Genomic DNA, 17,297 nt, shown 5'->3' with positions numbered 1-17,297 from the left:
ATTTATGTTAGGATTGCATTTATTCATCAATTGCAACCATAGGTTGGTTGCTATAGGTACAAGGGCTTGGCGAAAATTAACAAAAACACTGCAGAGAATCAATTGCATTTATAAAATTTACATTAAACAGTATTGTGTATTTAATCATAATTTTTAAATTGTGAACTATACATCCTTTACACCAATAAAACAATATATGTAGCTGTCATTTTTTTGAGATGGAGTTTTGCTTTTGTTGCCCAGTCTGGAGTGCAACGGCACTGTCTCGGCTCACTGCAAACTCTGCCTCCTGGGTTCAAACGATTCTCTTGCCTCAGCCTCCCGAGTAGCTGGGATTACAGGCATGCATCACTATGCCAGGCTAATTTTTGTATCTTTAGTAGAGCCAGGGTTTACTGTGTTGGTCATGCTGGTCTTGAACTCCCGACCTCAAGTGATCCACCTGCCTTGGCCTCCCAAAGTGCTGGGATTGCAGGCATGAGCCACTGTGCCCAGTCATTCAGAAATCTTGATTTGGATAATTAAACAATAATGATCATATGTATGTTTTTATATACATATGCAGGAATGCTGACAGTTAAACATTTAGCATCACACTGCTGGTAATATGACTTTCGTAGTAGAAATGGGGGGGAAAGGATACTTTTAAAAATATTTGGAGGTATAAAAACTGATTAAATGTGATTCAGAGGTAAATACAGTTTTGAGGCCTATTGACATATGTAGTTTGGCGAAATATAAAGAACAAGAAGAAAAGACTTATGAGAAATAATGTTCAATTATTGATTGTTGCGGCTTCCAGTGGAATGTGCTCAGTAGATCGGGTAAAATATTCATATTGAGAGATGTACAGATTTGAGAGTTACCTGTGTGCCCTCAAAGTCATTGTAAAAATGACAAAAGAAAGAAATTGGCCTAGAAAAATCTTTGAGAGAAAACTCAATATTAGAGGAAATAAGAAAAAGGATATACAGAGAAGGAATTAAGAGTAGCCAGAGAAATAGGAAGAGAGCTGGAAAACCAGAGAAGTCTGGTGAAGAAAGAATGTCAAAAAGGACCTTATTGATGGAGATAATAACATGCAGAATTCATCATCAGACCCTTGTTGGTGTTTTGTTTAAAAACGTAACCTAGAGGGAAAAATAAAAGGATTTAGATTGGAACAGGTCAGCACAGTGGACAGTAAAAGAGCATATGATGTAAATATTCTCTTAAAAGAATCGAGAGCACCCAGGTAATTTATCTTTCGGAATATCTGTAGGTTTGGCCTTGGGAGCTATGAGTCCACTCGTTCAACATTAGAACTACTAATCCCCAATAAAACTCTAGAAGGTTACATTTAGATTATCTTGGCAGAATCATGAAGGTAGTCTGTAGATTTGGAGACCGGAAGAGTCCTTGAGATAATCTGCATGCCAAATACCTCAAAATTGAGTCATAGCAGTTGGCAACTTTTGGTATGATCTCAAATATTCACATGATAGCAAAATCCAGTAGTTAATCCAATTGCTTACAAGATAAAAGACATGTGGACTGCACCTAACACAGACACATACTCAAAACTGCAGTGAAAACTTTATTTGATATGTGCTGTAACAAAAAGTGCATGTGGGTGCAGGGCACTGTGGGTTGCTGGGTAGCCAGGACACAGAGAAGAGAGGAGGAGCAGTTGGCCACTGAATAAGCTTCTCAAATGATGTCCACAGCAGTTATCCTGTTGGAAGAAGGGACTGATAGTTCCCAAGGCATCCCCCAGCTTGTGAGTAACATCAGTGCCTGACACGTGATTGCTGAGAGTGGAAGAACCACCCTGGGTTCCTATGGTGCAGATAAGCTTATTATGGATGGCAGAGGCAAGCAACAATTTTCCTGAAGCTTCTTGAAGTTGTCCGTCCTGCAACAAAGACTTCAATGGGCATTGCCAAATATCAAGATGCTGAGGTGAGTGATGGCACCACCTCAGTGACCTTGCTGGTTGCAGAGTTTCTGAAGCAGGTGAAACCTTATGTGGAAGAAGGTTTGTACCTGAAGATCATCATTCAAGCTTTCTGAACAGCCATCCAATGGGCAGTTAATGATAGCAAAGAGATCACTGTGACCATGAAGAAGACAGAAAAAGAGGAGCAGAAGAAGCTGTTTGGAGAAATGTGCCATCCTTCTCTGAGTTCCAAGCTCATCTCCCAGCAGAAAGCCTTCTTTGCAAAGATGGTGGTTGAGCTTAAAATGCTGTAGCTTAAAATGATTGGAATCAAGAAGATACAGGGTGGAGCCCTAGAGGATTCCCATCTGGTAGCTGGTGTTGCATTCAAGAATTTCTTTTATGCTGGGTTGGAAATGCAACCACAAAAGTGCCATAATCCCAAGATTGCACTTTTAAATGTTAAGCTTGAGTTGAAAGTTGAGAAAGATAATGCTGAGATCAGAGTCCTCACAATGGGGAATTACCAGGCAATTGTTGATGCTGAGTGGAACATTCTCTATGACAAGTTAGTGAGGATCCATCATTCTGGAGCCAAAGTTGTCTTGTCCAAACTCTCCAGTGGGGATGTGGTCGCTCAGTACTTTGTTCACAGGGGCAGGTTCTGTGCTGGCCAAGTACTTGAGAAGGATCTGAAGAGGACAATGATGGCCTACAGAGGGTCAATCCAGACCATTGTGAACGCTCTGTCAGCAGACATGCTGGGCAACTGCCAGGTGTTTGAGGAGACCCTGACTGGAGGTGAGAGGTATAATTTCTTTACTGGCCTCCCAAGGCCAAGACATACACCTTTATCCTCCACAGTGATGCCACAGCTTATGGAGGAGACAGAACAGTTCATGCCTAATGCCATCATGATTGTCAGGAGGGCCATCGAAAATGATTTGGTGGTGGCTGGTGGTGGAGCCATTGAGATAAAGCTCTCCAAGTACCTGTAGGATTAGTAAGGACTATTCCAGGAATGCAGCAGCTGGATTGGGGTGTATGCTAAGGCCTTGGAGATATAATATGGCAGCTATGCGACAATACTGGTTTTGATACCACAAGCATTCTTAACAAGCTGTGGGCATAGCATGCCCAGAGAGGCACATGGTATGGCATGGACATCAACAATGAGGATATTGCTGACAACTCTGAGACCTTTGTATGGGAGCCAGCTATGTGCCAGGAAGAGCACCGTCATCAGAGAAATGAATTGTCTTGCACCTTGATTTTGGACTTCCCAACCTCCAGAACTGTGAGAGATAAATTCCCATTGTTTAAGCCATCCAGTCTATAGTATTTTGTTATGACAGTTCAAACTAACTAATACGATAGAATATTTGCTAATTGAGATAGCTCTGATAGTTTTCAGGGCACACATAGGGCTGCCACAAAAAATATGACAAACTGGGTGGGTTATAACAACAGAAATTTATTCTCTCACAACTTGAGATGTTAGATGTTCAAAAATCAAGATGTTGACAGAGCCATGCTCCATCTAAATGCTCTAGAAAAGAATTCTTTCTTACCACTCTCCGAGTTTCTGATGTTCCTTGGCTTGTAGCTTCATCACTCTGATCTCTGCCTCCATCTTCAGATGGCCTTCTTTTCTGTGCATGCCTCTGTGTGTCTGTCTTATAAGGATACTAGTCACTGGACTTAGGGTTCACCCTAATCCAGTATGTCCTCCTTTTAACTTAATTATATCTATAAAACCTTATTTCCAAATAAGGTCACACTCTGAGGTTCTGGGTGGATATAAATTTTGAGAGGATACTGTTCAATCCCCTACAGCTGATAGTGAAGTACAAATTTTCAGTAAATATTAAAATACTTCTAAAAATTACAGATGTGAATTTTCTAAGTAATACAAATTATATTCTGATTTATTTTGTGTCACATTCTAACTCATTTTTTTCCGTTTCATTTAATTTCTCTTTCCCTCATTGCTCCTGTGTCAGAAGGCCATGGCTTACCCATGAGAAACGATAAACTCTCTCTTGTGGTTGATATTTATGGGAATGCAAGCTGACAGGTAAGCTGATGCACTCTTTCTTAAATATTTGACCCACAAATGTAGCCAGACAATTGAAAAAAATCTGTGTTTCCTAGCTGGTGTGGTTATATTAATATCAGACAAAGTAGACCTCCAGACAAGGAAAATTGCCAGAAATAAAGAGGACACTTCCTAATGATAAAAGGGTCAATTCATCAGAAAGACATATCTTAAATGTGCATGTGCCTAATAAAAAAGTTTCAAAATCTGTGAAGCAAAACAAGATATTCTCAAATCAATAATCACAGTTGGGCATTTTTAACACTCCACCATTAGTAATTGATATACTATCTAGACAAAGAATATCGATAAAGAGATAGAAAATTTCAACAGTACTGTCAACATATCTGGCCTAAATAACATTTAAAGAACATTTCACCCAACACTGAAAAATACACGTCCTTTTCAAGTATATGTGAGAAATTCACCAGTATAGGCAACTGGATAGACCAAAAGAAGTCTCAACAAATTAAAAAAAAAAAAAAAAGGAAATCTTATTGAGTATTCTCTAACTTCAATAGCATTACATGAGAAATCAATACAATATATAAAAATCTCCAAATATTATAAAATGGAAAAAAATATGTTTTATCACCTTAACTTTAAAAATGAATGTCAGTGAAAGCTCTTATTCAACTCTATGAATCCCAAGTGGGGAATGAAAAATCTCCAATAAATTGTTCAAGAAAATTAACTCTCAAAACCAAATAATCTTTTTAGAATTTATTGTTTATGGAGCTCTTTACAGTTGTGTTATGTATTGCCATTGACCACTCACTTGCTACATCAAGAAAAATGTATTCAGCATTATAAATAATGCTTTCATATAGCCCAAGCTTATTTACTTGAATATTCTATATTACTTTTCATGGTCTCATTTATCTAAAACCTCGAGGATCTCAAAGTCTTCCTGGAACCAGAGAGGGGACTGCTAATTGTCTTGGAAATGTAAAATAAACAATTTTTCTACATATGTTAGTGCCACTGTTTATTGACTATTTGCTCAGCTCTGGTGTAATTGGAGTCATTAGGGAAGCAAAAACAGCTCCCATCCTGTCAGTACCTGACCTTTAAACTAGTCGTACATTCTGTGTTACTGGATGTTAAACAAGCTAGCCCTTTCATGGCATGGTAGCTGTTGTTGCAATGCAAGCAGGAGTAGAGAGGTGCCATTCCTTGTTGAAAACTTTTTTGGAAAAAAAAAAAAAAATAAGTCTTCTGCTGCAGACATGGTGTTCCAAAAATCAGACAAAATATATTTCATGGAAAATCTATTTTGAGTTCGACATTCATTTGAAAAGCTAAAACTAGCATCCGGATAAAAAAAGGAAGGGATGAAACATCAAACTGAAAATATCTTCCTATATTGTGACATTTTAGCAAATGTAAATGAAACCACCTTTAAGGCTGTCACAAGCAAAGAAATCCAACTGGGGTCTTGATGACTGAAGGAATGTTAAAGAATCTCTCATCAGCAGACCATAAAGAATAAAGCAAAAGCTATCAGTAATGTGCAGATGTTATCAGGATGTGACTACAGCACAACCCCGCATCCCGATGAAGAGACAAAACTGCAGATGTTTAACATATTACAGGAACTAACCGCAAATTCTGTTTTGCTTCTCCTACTTTATAGTGTTTAATTTTTTTTTTTAAAGACACACGAATTGCACTTTGGAAGAACTTCCTCCAACCTCAATCACTTTGTAAGTCTAAATGCTTCCTACTAGAATGGAGGGAGTTCTGGGTAAAGTGGCATATAAATTACTACATGAGTGTGGGCAGTGGGAAGTATGCAGGGAAGGGATGTGTTTAAGCGTTTATATGGAGGTGGTGGGAAGAGAGTGCTCATCATTGTGTGATAATGGAAGCCTAGGTGTGAGATAGAGACCCATACACTGATTTGACAACAAACCTACTTTAAATCTGCTTCAATCCTGGCAAACCAAAAGAACTCATTGAAACTTCAATTTGTTAAACAAAGTAGAACACATTTGAAGATGTGAAGCCAATAATTCTGCCCAGATGACTTTTTTCTTTTAAAGTTATAGATAGAGTAACAGTTTGATAGATAATTTATTTAGTTTTCAAAGGAATTGTTTATCTTTTACTAAATGCCCCTCCTTGGTGAGAATTATTTTAGTGGGACAGCTGGGGTTTCATGATGTTCTTGAAAATGGCCAGTTATCAAATCATGAAAAGGTATACTAAGACATATTTCTTTCATTTTGATTAGTTAGTTTAGACATACTCATGTTGCAGGAAAATTTTGTTTTTCAAAAAGAACCCAGCCTATCTATTGTGCTCAGCTGCTGGTTTGATCCCAGGTTGGAGTGGGGGTCAGCAGCTGGGGTGAGTAGGTCAGTTTGCTGGTGCCCTCTTCTGTCAGACACAGGTCTCTGCTGGCCTCTGTCCCCACTGCTCTCCATCCGCAGTTCTGTTCTCTCCCAAGGAGCCAGCATGACCTTGCCCTTCAGGGCCTTTATTCAGGACCAGTTAACATCAGCTGGGTCACATGGACTGAAGACTACAGAACAAAAACAAAAAAGGAAGAAGGGAGGTACTTTTTAAAAAAGAACAAGATGACCTCTTTGAGATTAAAAACATAAAACACACTAAAACACACAAATCAATTTTGGCGATGGGCTTTTACTTCAGGGAAAATCATGTAATTTACTTTGGAAAGAGTAAATATTAGAAAGCATACCAAAGAATGACACTCTACTTTTGGTGAAAATGATTAAGTCTGTATGTTTATGAGGATGAAAACTCATAGATAGGTATCACCTAGAACGAAGAGTGGCTTAACATGTATTCTCAAAATAATTTTCTTTGAGATTCAGGAAAGAATAAGGGCAGAAAATGGGAGTTTAACATATTGTACTTTCCATAGGAAAGAGACAGAAGAGATACACAATAAAGAAGATAGTCCTGCGTGATATTACAAGGCTTGAGTAAGTAATTCCAAACCAATTATTTAAAAACAAATCAAACCAATGACAAAAACAATTTTTGGTTTTAAAGCACACTCATCTATTTATGTCCACATGGACTAAATACAGTAGAGAGTAAACAAAGTTCATCTTTAAAGGTTGGTTAATAGTGGGACTCTATCCATTCTCTTCATCTCTCTCCATTCCTAGTGCCTGGAACAGCATTTGGCACATTGAGAGTGTCCAATAATGTTGGTTAAATAGAATCATTGAACAAGAGTAAAGAACCCTGTTCTGAACACTGAACAAAGTAAAATATTCAAATATTTGAATATTTCAACACTCTCTGTCTCAGGGGCCATCTCAGCTTGTAAGAAAATTTCATGTATTTTTTATGCCAGGGTAGGCAACTACAGAGGAAATGAAAGAAATTCTTTAGTGTAAGGTTGTTCCACCTTTTGCCAAGTTGTGACCGGCTGAAAAACTCAAAACATTTTGAGGAGATGCTATCTGCCATGGGGATTACCACAATACATGTAGGATCAAAGAAAATTCCACATTTTACCCTGGTGATTAGCTGTAATTAAATAAAGTAAGTCTTTTTAAACTTCATTAGCAGCAAGACGTTTGCTACAGCAGAGTGGGCACAAATCATCCATTCTTAATTAAAAGATAATCCACAGGATGGCCATAATCTTCTTCTAAAAATACACCATTTCCCCCTGAAAGATTTTCTCATCAAATAAGGATAAATAACAGTTTCTATGAGTTTAAGCCATGAAGGAAGGATGCTCCTCCCGTTTGCTTGAGTGAGTGCTGAATGTGGCTGATAACATCACTTTGGCATGCTATTATCTAAAATGGTAGAATACCTCACTTCAGCAAAGTCTGACATAAATCTTTGAAAACAAAGACATTGCATATGTATGAGCTGAAATAGATATGACAGTGTTGGCACATTAATATTCCTGTCACTAGGGGGTTTCAAACTTTTAAGGAGAGGATGGGAATGAATTCAGACTGTAGCTGGTAAAATAGGGCAACATACAGTAGGACAATTAGGCATGAGGAACCATCACAAACCACGTACAGAGAAAGGGTTCCCCTACTCCCTGCCTTTGGTAAAAAAATGACTGTAGGATCATTTCTTGGGAATACCAAGAATAATTAATTTGGCTTAGAGATCTGCATGGTTGTTCTAAGCATACTAATAAGAATATTCCACAAAGACCAGTCCCAATCAATAGAAGAGAGAATGGGTTTTTCATGTGTAGCCACTGTGGTGGTTCGTGGTAACAGATGTTTCCACTTATTCCACAACAAGTGTCATTAAAAGTAACTGTGGGTCCTAATTGAACAGTTCTCCACCTAGTTGGATCTGTGCAGAAAATAGTTATGTTATTGTATGTCCTACAATTACTTTCTTTTCCTGTTTTTGCTTGCTGATATGATAAGCTTTACCATGATCTTTATACTTAATTTCTCTGGAAGAAGTAAATGAATGAAAAATAAACGTGTTTTTACTCATCTTACCCTATAGAGTATTACTATGTGTTGGAAAAACATCTACTTAGAGATGCCAACCATTTTTAGAATATCCTTGTAAATCATCAATTTCTAGAAAATCACTACTTACCAAGGAAGATGACATAACTGTTGTATTAGATTACATTCTGCATGGGTAATTCTGTATGCTAAGAGTTATTCAACACTACGTCTTAATGAAAAATAGTCACTAAGTTTCAGTTCTGGTGTTTGAAACTTATGTTGAAATGTTAGAATTTTTCTTTTGATAAAACATATGTGTTGATCTGGTGAGTGGAAATGAGGGGCTGGACTGCTTAAAGGCTTTTTACCAAAAGCTTTTTGGACACAGTGCTCTAGCCCTGGGAGGCTTGGTCTGAGACCTGACAGCAGTCGTCCAGATGGAGAAAAAAGGCTTCAAAACCTTCCCTTTTGACAAAGAGACATGAAATAATATCTGACAAAGGCATCTCAAGCAAATATGATGGCAAGCCAGCAATTATGTAGGCTATAAAGGAGAGCACATCTCACTTCCAAATGTCTTTTTTTTTCTTCAAATTTTACTTATAACAACTCATAGAGGCGCTTAGGTCAGTATTTTTAGAAACAATTTAATGTATGACTGTGCTTTAGGTTTGGGTAAACTCCTTTACTACACTAATGCTATTTGTCATTTCATGCATATGTCAGCATTGTTTTTGAATGGCAAAAAAAAAGGTTGGGAAGAAACCAAGCACGAAGAAAGGCTCTTGCAGCTGACTATATACAACTTTGTTTTAGAAAGAAAGAAATATTCCAAGGAGATAGGTTATATGACACTTGCAAAACGTTGGGATCTCTTAAATGCAGTCATATGTTAAAAGAAATAAATTAAATAATATTGCACCAAAAAAAATGACAGCAAAATTGACCTGGTCAAGCTGCATAGTTTCCCTCTTTAATCTCAGACTGTCTGCAAATATATTGTTCTTAATCTTGGAAAATAGGTAAGAGAAAAGCTTTTCCAAAGATCTGAAAATATTTTGTTTTGTTAGTACAATACTAAACTGTGAAGAATTTACATGTACAAAATGAATTTTGATTCGATCTTACACATAAATCATCATTAAAAGCATATATACTCCATGAATTGAAGCCCAAGTTTCAACTAGGATGAATAGTAATAATAATAATAATGATAAATGAGATGAAACACATACTTCACAAATAACTGCAACATATGCTTCCTCAAAATGTTTGCTTTTTTTGTTTCATAATAATCAAGCTGTTCCTGATGGAAGATACATCTCAAATAAGCAAAGTGCTCATGGTATAAAATTATTGATATGAACTGTAAATGAAAACAAAGCTACTTGGTCCGTTAAAATGTTCTCTTTCATGTTGATTTATTGCAGAAAAATAATAAATTGCAGCCTCTTTTTCCTCTGACATATTTGGGATACTTTACATGACTCTGAAATGGCTTAATTATTTTACCACCCACTGTAGAATATTCTAAAGAGGGGAAGAAAAACATGTATTTACTTTCCTGTGGCCACTTCTTACTGTCTGATCCAGTGCTTGGGAATACCAAAGATATTGTTTAATGGGAAAGAAAAAAATAAATCAAAGGTATCAAAAATTATATTAGAAGTTACTTGATAAGCGGTAATCAATCCATTCACCACGTGGTCTGTAGTATAAAGACACTGCAAGTTCTCTGATACCCACATCTGCTAATCAAGTTACCAGTAAAGGGGCTGTAGATAAGGATGCTCCTGAAATTGACCATAAATTCTAGTTACTATTTAAAAAGCACTAGAAAGATGTAGTCTTTTCTACCACATTCACACAAAGAAGTTTCTTTATACCCTCACTATTTCTTTCTTGGGATAACCTCTTTTGTTCTATCAGATTGTACAGATTGAATTTGCTGTGAAATTATGTTTTCTGCTAGCTATGAAAGAACAAGAATTTCAGTATACCACTGACAAAGCCATCATATTCTTTTATTTATTATGTATAAAGCATCTATTATGATTTAGACACTTACAAAAGCTAGTATTTATTAAAACATTTCATATATTTAAATATGTTTGGTTTCAAAGATAAACTATATTATATCTTGTTTGTTTGAATAAAATGTTTGTCTCACTTTTCAGCACACCAGATGCATTTCCTTGTTTGACTTAAACAAAAACGGTCATGGGTTTGATTTTATATGGAGTTAAACATTTAGTAAAATAGCTGTTTTATATGAAACGCAGAACACAAATATCTGCAAACAAATGTGAATTTGGTATTACCAATGAAGAATATACCCTAAGTCACTGGTACCATTTAATCTTATGTGCGATAGCATTTTCTTATCTAGCAAAACAAGTCCTCCATCATCTGTTACCATTTTATATAAAATAAATAAAACACCAACTTCTTTTCTTATCCATGCATTGCTTATTCCTTGAAAAAACAGATACGTTTTATAAAAGAAGTTGTTATATTAAGATGTATGTCTGCTTTTCTTCAGAAGACAGATTAGAGTGCTTCAGCTGCCACTAAAGTTGTCGCTCTTTGTAACAAAATGTAATGCTGCATATATAAAAATGCAAAGTGTAATGTAGAGTCAAATGTCTCTCAGCACAAGAGTTGTTCGTTTTAGCACCCATTTTGTTGGTATTTATCAACTTACTAATTATAGGCAAATTGCTTCCAACACGAAAACTGTGATGATTAGCAGTTTTTTCTGCTAACTCTAGTCTACTGTAGTTCCGGTAAAGAATGTCAATAATCCAGATTCCTTTCTTTTTCCTGGCTTAGAATGTGTAAAAATAAATTCATCAGGCTAGCATTTCTCAACTTTTGGGAAACGTGGTTTGGAAGGATGGGGGTGGGAAGAGGAAAAGGAATGGATAGCTAATCAAGAAGGTCTACATGCCTCTTCCCATCAATTGGGCAATCTTGAAGGCATACTTGAGACTAATCTGTCTATCACATAATGGAATTAGGTAATCCCAGTTTTACTAACAGAGTGAATGCATTTGTGCATTGCAAGGGAAGTGCATCAATCACTAGAATGCAGCATAAAATACCTATATTAAAGAAGGGAGTAAGAAGAGTTTTAAGAACTAGCTCACATGCCATAACTGATAACCAGAAAATGGTTGGCATATATTGTTTCAAACCTTTCATAGAACTATGCAGCAGAGCTACATCATACTGCTTGGTCAGACATAAAACAGTTTGTAACCTTCAGCCTTCCATTACTATCCTTTAAAGTGAGCTCAAATGAAAATGGGAGGAACACGCCAATCTAGAAAATGTTTTCATAACATGCAATGCAATAAAAGGTTGAATTTTCTATCACCATTGCTAATTTCACCCATTTGTTTCTCATTATAATAAGGAAACAGGATTAAATGGAAAATTTTACAGTTCACAGAATACATTACACTGCAGAAATGTCTGTAGCAAATACTGACTTAGTGTCTTAACCAACTTACATGCCTCTAAGTGACTATTTCTCCCTGGTATGAAGTTTCTATAATTTTAAAGTTATATTGCCAGGTTCCAGTCAACAAGGATATCTGCAATGTCCTTCTTTCTCCAATACGTTGCTTTTAGTCTAATTGCTTATTTGCAGTCTCAGCAAGCAGAGAGAAGAATTTTATCCTCTTTGCCTTGTCTCTGAATACTAACTAGCTGGCCAAGCCAAGGCTCTCTAAAGAGAGAAACTGCATGGGAGACACACTGCATTTGACACAGTCAAGAGGTAAAAGAAAGAGCAAAACAAAAGTCTATTCAGAACTGAATCCTGTGATATTCTCCCCCATCCCCCAACCCCTTTAAAAATAAAGAGAAAGGGGTGAAATACCCATAAATCCATGCCTGAATGCCTGAGGTTGTCAGAATAAAGGACAATGAATGACAGGTGACTGTCAGTCTAATTCTCAGTCTCCAAGTTATCACTTTTTGGCATTGTTGAACAAAAGAAGTGTATACATAACAAGGAATTATGTCATAAGTTCTCTATGAATGCGTAGTTTCAATATGAGAGAAGAACTTAAGTATTTCCACATGGGCATATCCATTTCCTTCCAGTTCTGTGTATTTTTCCTGGAAAATGTTCTGAAATTATTGTTTTTCTAATGACAAGAATGCTAAATAACTTTGGGGAAAATGCTGAAGTGTTATTAAACCGCTTGCCTTTTAATTCTTTTTTTAAGAATGGGAGATATAACTTGATATATAAAACTCCTTGCACATGTTGCTACATTTTTAAAAAAGAAATAAGAACCAACTGATGAGAGTTTTTCTGTTTGATTTTTAAAAGGCTCTTCTCAAGCTATTTTCCCCCAAGATCTCTTTATACTTTCATCCTCGCAGACTGCCTTAATCCTCCTGTCTTTGTTGTTCCAATGTCTGATCAGCTTGTTCTACCCCACATTTGCTAGAACTGAAACTTGACTTCAGGCACTTGCAGTTATAAATCCCTACAAACCTACAGGGTTTCCAGGGAAAGGTGGAGAGTGCTGAAGCAGGAAAGGTTTTGATGGTTATTTAAATAATGTATATTAACTTGTCTGTTGCATTTACTACAGGTACAGAGAGATAAATGTGGAGTGATGGAGTAATTTGTAATTAAAATAAGTTTGGCCTCTTCTCAGATTACTGGCACACTCCAGTCTGTTGACCATCTGTAGTAGGACAAAGATTCTATTCTGAGTTCCATTGGGCTGGGTAAGAAACACAACTACACAGAGCCCCAAGTTTCTACATCTTACCACGGTGGGCATGAAGATAGTTTATTGTGGCCACTCTTCTGATGTCAGATATAACCAGGCGTTTAGAGGAGTATAGAGACAGTAGTCTGTATCACTGCAAACACAGGGCACCATTCTGGGGAAGTGCCACTGGTGGTATCACTCCAGCAGGTGTTATTAAACGTTCTAAGCCTTTTGAGAGAAATTAAGAAGGGAAAGTGTGTAACTGAAATGAATTTTAAAAACACAGGACTAAGTTATATCTTTTTTTCCTTTTCTTTGCTATAAAGCAAAAATAAATCTTAAAAGTAGAAACATGACAGAACTCTATTTCACTGCTAAAGATGAACAATAGTTTTTTCACATTTAACAGTGAAATACACAGAATTCTCTCATATGAACAATAATTTGTTCATATTTAACAGTGAAATACACAGAATTCTCTCATGTTCCTACTTTTAAAGTTTGGAAATTAAAAGTACTTGATAGGAAACAGTCATTTTAGTCTTCAAGAAATTCATTTGTATGGGAGGCCGACGCGGGCAGATCACGAGGTCAGGAGTTCGAGACCAGCCTGGCCAACATAGTGAAGCCTCACCTCTACTAAAAATACAAAAAGTTAGCTGGGCGTGGCGGCAGTCGCCTGTAATCCCAGCTACTCGGGAGGCTGAGGCAGGAGAGTGGCTTGAACCCAAGAGGCAGGGGTTGCAGTGAGCCGAGATCGCGCCATTGCACTCCAGGACGACAGAGTGAGACTCCATCTCAAAGACAACAACAATCAAAAAAATAAAAAATAAAAAGAGAAAGCAATTAATTGTAGATTATTTGACAAACTGATAATATGAGAACCAACCTTGATCTCATATAAAATTTATTTTTGCACAAAAGTGTACAAGATTCCTGGATTCCATTTTTCTGTTTTCCCCCATTTACAGTAGATATAACTTAAACTGCTTCATCTGAGTATTTATTTCAGGAGCTCAAGCAAAAATGATTATGTCTAATATCTGAAAATGTTTTCATATAGTACTTGTAATTATTTGCACTTATTTGTAGTAATTCTATTTCTACCTCTTATTTATGATGGTTCTCATAAAAAAAAATCTCCTGGGGAAAACAGTAATTAAAAAATCTTCCTGTTATAGTTGATATTGACAGGTTTACAGAAGCTAAACTTGAAAGTCACAGATAAAATTGTTTTGAACTTCAGGATTATAGTCTACTATTATTTTTGGTTAACAGAAAATACATGGGTATGAAAATTACATATGACAGTGATATGAGGAAAAGGTTTCATTTGAGAAGAAATTGGAGGCTAACTTCGAATAAGTAAAATTAAATCTATGCACATTTAAAGAGTGTGTTTTTGAGAGGGGATAAAATGATCAAAAATCCAAGTTTGCTATTGATTAGTTGCATGAACATATTTTGTAATTAAAAAATAATAATTGCTATTTTTAAACCAATGGGTTTTTTGTGGAATGTGTATGTGTATAGGGATGTGAGTGTGTTTGTGTGTGTGTGTGTGTGTCTGTGGTGGAATCATAGAGAGAAAGTAGGAAGAGTTATGTTGGGAATAATACTGTTTCATACTAGAGACTTTTCAAAATGAAGATATATAATTCTGCATTTCATTTATATTTAACAAGACCTACTATACAGTTGAGGGAATCCCAATTATTTTGAAAAATAATGACCTATGGGTCAGTCACATCTTGACAACTCCTGATGAGGGTTCAAGGAAAAATTCAGAGTCTTAAAAATACAGTAATCTAAGTAGATCACCATCATCATGTGATGACAGCAAGATTTATACATTTTCTGAAAAAGATAATTATTTTATGAGCTGGTTATATCTATGAAGTTTGATAATTTCTTTTTCTAATAACAAAGACCAATGTGGTCAGAAGGGATGAAATACTTAGCTGATCATCAGTCTTAAATAGTAGGTAATAAATGCTTTCCTTCTAAAAGCAATTAAGCTTAAATGCATTAGTAACTGTACTTTAGCCAATATTTATCCTCCAGGTTGTAACGATGCAGTGTCAGGGATAAGAAGCAGAGAAATGATTACTATGAGCCAGATAGAGGAGCAGCTTGGCAGGGGTGAGGTTTGTCCTCTGGATTGAAGAAAGGGAAGTTAAGAATAGGTCTGGGAAAGGAGGAAGAGCATGATGGAAGAAGAATGAAATGAGCAAAGACATAGATATGAAGATGAATATAGGTGTAAAATGTTCAGATGGAAGAGGAATGAAATGAGCAAAGACACAGATATGAAGATGAATATAGGCGTAAAATGTTCAAACCCTGACCTTCCCTTTGTAGGGATAGGTAGGTAGGTAGGTAGACAGATAGAGATGGATATGTATGGAATGGAGAACCTTATGATGGAAGTAAAATTCTGTGATGATATTTTAGGAAAGTCTATTCTTCTGTATTGATATCATTTACATTTTATAAATAATAGAGTGACATCAACAATGGCTGGCTAGAGTTACCTGGTACTTGTCCTCCCTACAAAAAGGAACCAAAAAATGAATAAACAGCTATATTTTGAGTACAAAGACTAAGGAAGTATGCTGGAGAACACCAGGGTGATGAAAAAACACCTGTGTCACACAGAAAACCAGGATAGCAACATAAAGAGGTAAGCAAGACATCCTGCCTTTGCCACACTGCCTCCTCCACTCGGCTCAGCTCAGCCTCAGTGGAGACATCTTCTTATGAAGGAAAGGTAAGCCGGAGATATCCAGAGGTCCCCATGGCAGCCACAAACCCAGCAATCCTGTGTGCAGGAGAGTCCCACAGTCCTCATAGGCCTTTACCCCAGTCTGTACAGTAGCCAGGAGTTGTGCAGCTGCATTGCCTCAGAGTAGACGCCCACCTTGAGCAGTCTCCACTCCCATGGACTAAGCTGTTATGGCTCAGCTTCATCTTGAAACTGGACACACTACCAGAATGCATTCTTCCCTGGAGGCCAGTAGCAACCAATTCTTTCTATGGCTGAGGTCCCATTATCTCATTACCATGTTCACACTGGTGTCTGCAATGCCATGACCCTTGCTGCCAAGAGTCTAGGCCAGATGGAATGAATAAGACCCCAACATGTAAACCCATGTGGCACACCACCCCTTCAGGGAACAAGCAGAGTGCTCAGTAGGGTAGCTACTAAACAGTCAACTGGCTGCCTCACCCATGCACACTTGTGTTGAACAACGGACTGGCCCACTTATCCTGCACATGTCCAGCCTGAAAGCTGGTCCTATGGTGATCTGATCCCCTCAACAGACCACTGCAAATCAACTCAGCCCTGCCATACTTGTGCTCACCTGTGTCCAGCTTGACAGTTGGTCCAGTGGTGGATACATGTCCCTGGAAAGACTTCTGCATGGCCACCCAGTCTTGCTGCACCTGTATGCACCTGCATACAATGGCACCTGACCTGACAACCTGTGCTGCAGTGGCTTGAACCTGTGGACAGACTTCCTCAAGGCTGCATGTCATGGCCATGCTCACATGCACCTATGCCCAGCACAATACTTGTCTGGTTGTAGCAAGGTTGTAGCAAATTCCCCTAACAGACTGCTGCAGAACCACTTGTCCCTGCTGTGTTCATGTACACCTGACCTAATAGCCAGTCCAGTGGTATCTCCACTTTCCCAGAAAGACAGCCACACAGCTGCTCAGCCAGCTGTACGTTGTCCAACAGCCAGTCTAGCAGGAACCACTGCTTTCACGGAAAGTCCACAGGACTGCCTGACAATTTTCTTTGCCTGCCCACATCTGCTCCTGCATCCAGCCTGATATCTCCCCTACACCCAGCAAAACTGCACCACAATCATCATAAACTCACACAGACTAGGCCACTGAATCTGTCACAGGTGTTGCTGACAAGGATATAGTTAAATATACTGCACAGAGACCATGCTACTGAGTCCACCCAGAATGAAAGTTAACACATCATACCCAACTGACTCCCTAAGACCTATCTACAGAAAAACTCCCTATATAAGCTACTCCATAAAATGGGAAAAAGTGACTGTTTCTCTCAATGTGTACATATAAATGTAGGAACATAGGAAAAA

The 17,297-nt window shown here is 37.5% G+C and overlaps 1 pseudogene; it reads left to right on the top strand.

Moving 5' to 3' along the window:
- Window positions 1–1,693: 1,693 nt before the first annotated feature.
- On the top strand, window positions 1,694–17,016 carry LOC112627033 (annotated as a pseudogene).
- The last annotated feature ends 281 nt before the right edge of the window (window positions 17,017–17,297 follow it).

The sequence above is a fragment of the Theropithecus gelada genome, chromosome 6 (genome assembly GCF_003255815.1).
Source record: "Theropithecus gelada isolate Dixy chromosome 6, Tgel_1.0, whole genome shotgun sequence".
NCBI classification, from domain to species: Eukaryota; Metazoa; Chordata; class Mammalia; order Primates; family Cercopithecidae; genus Theropithecus; species Theropithecus gelada.
Note: the sequence above shows the minus strand (reverse complement) of the source record. Positions and strands in the feature narration are given on the sequence as shown.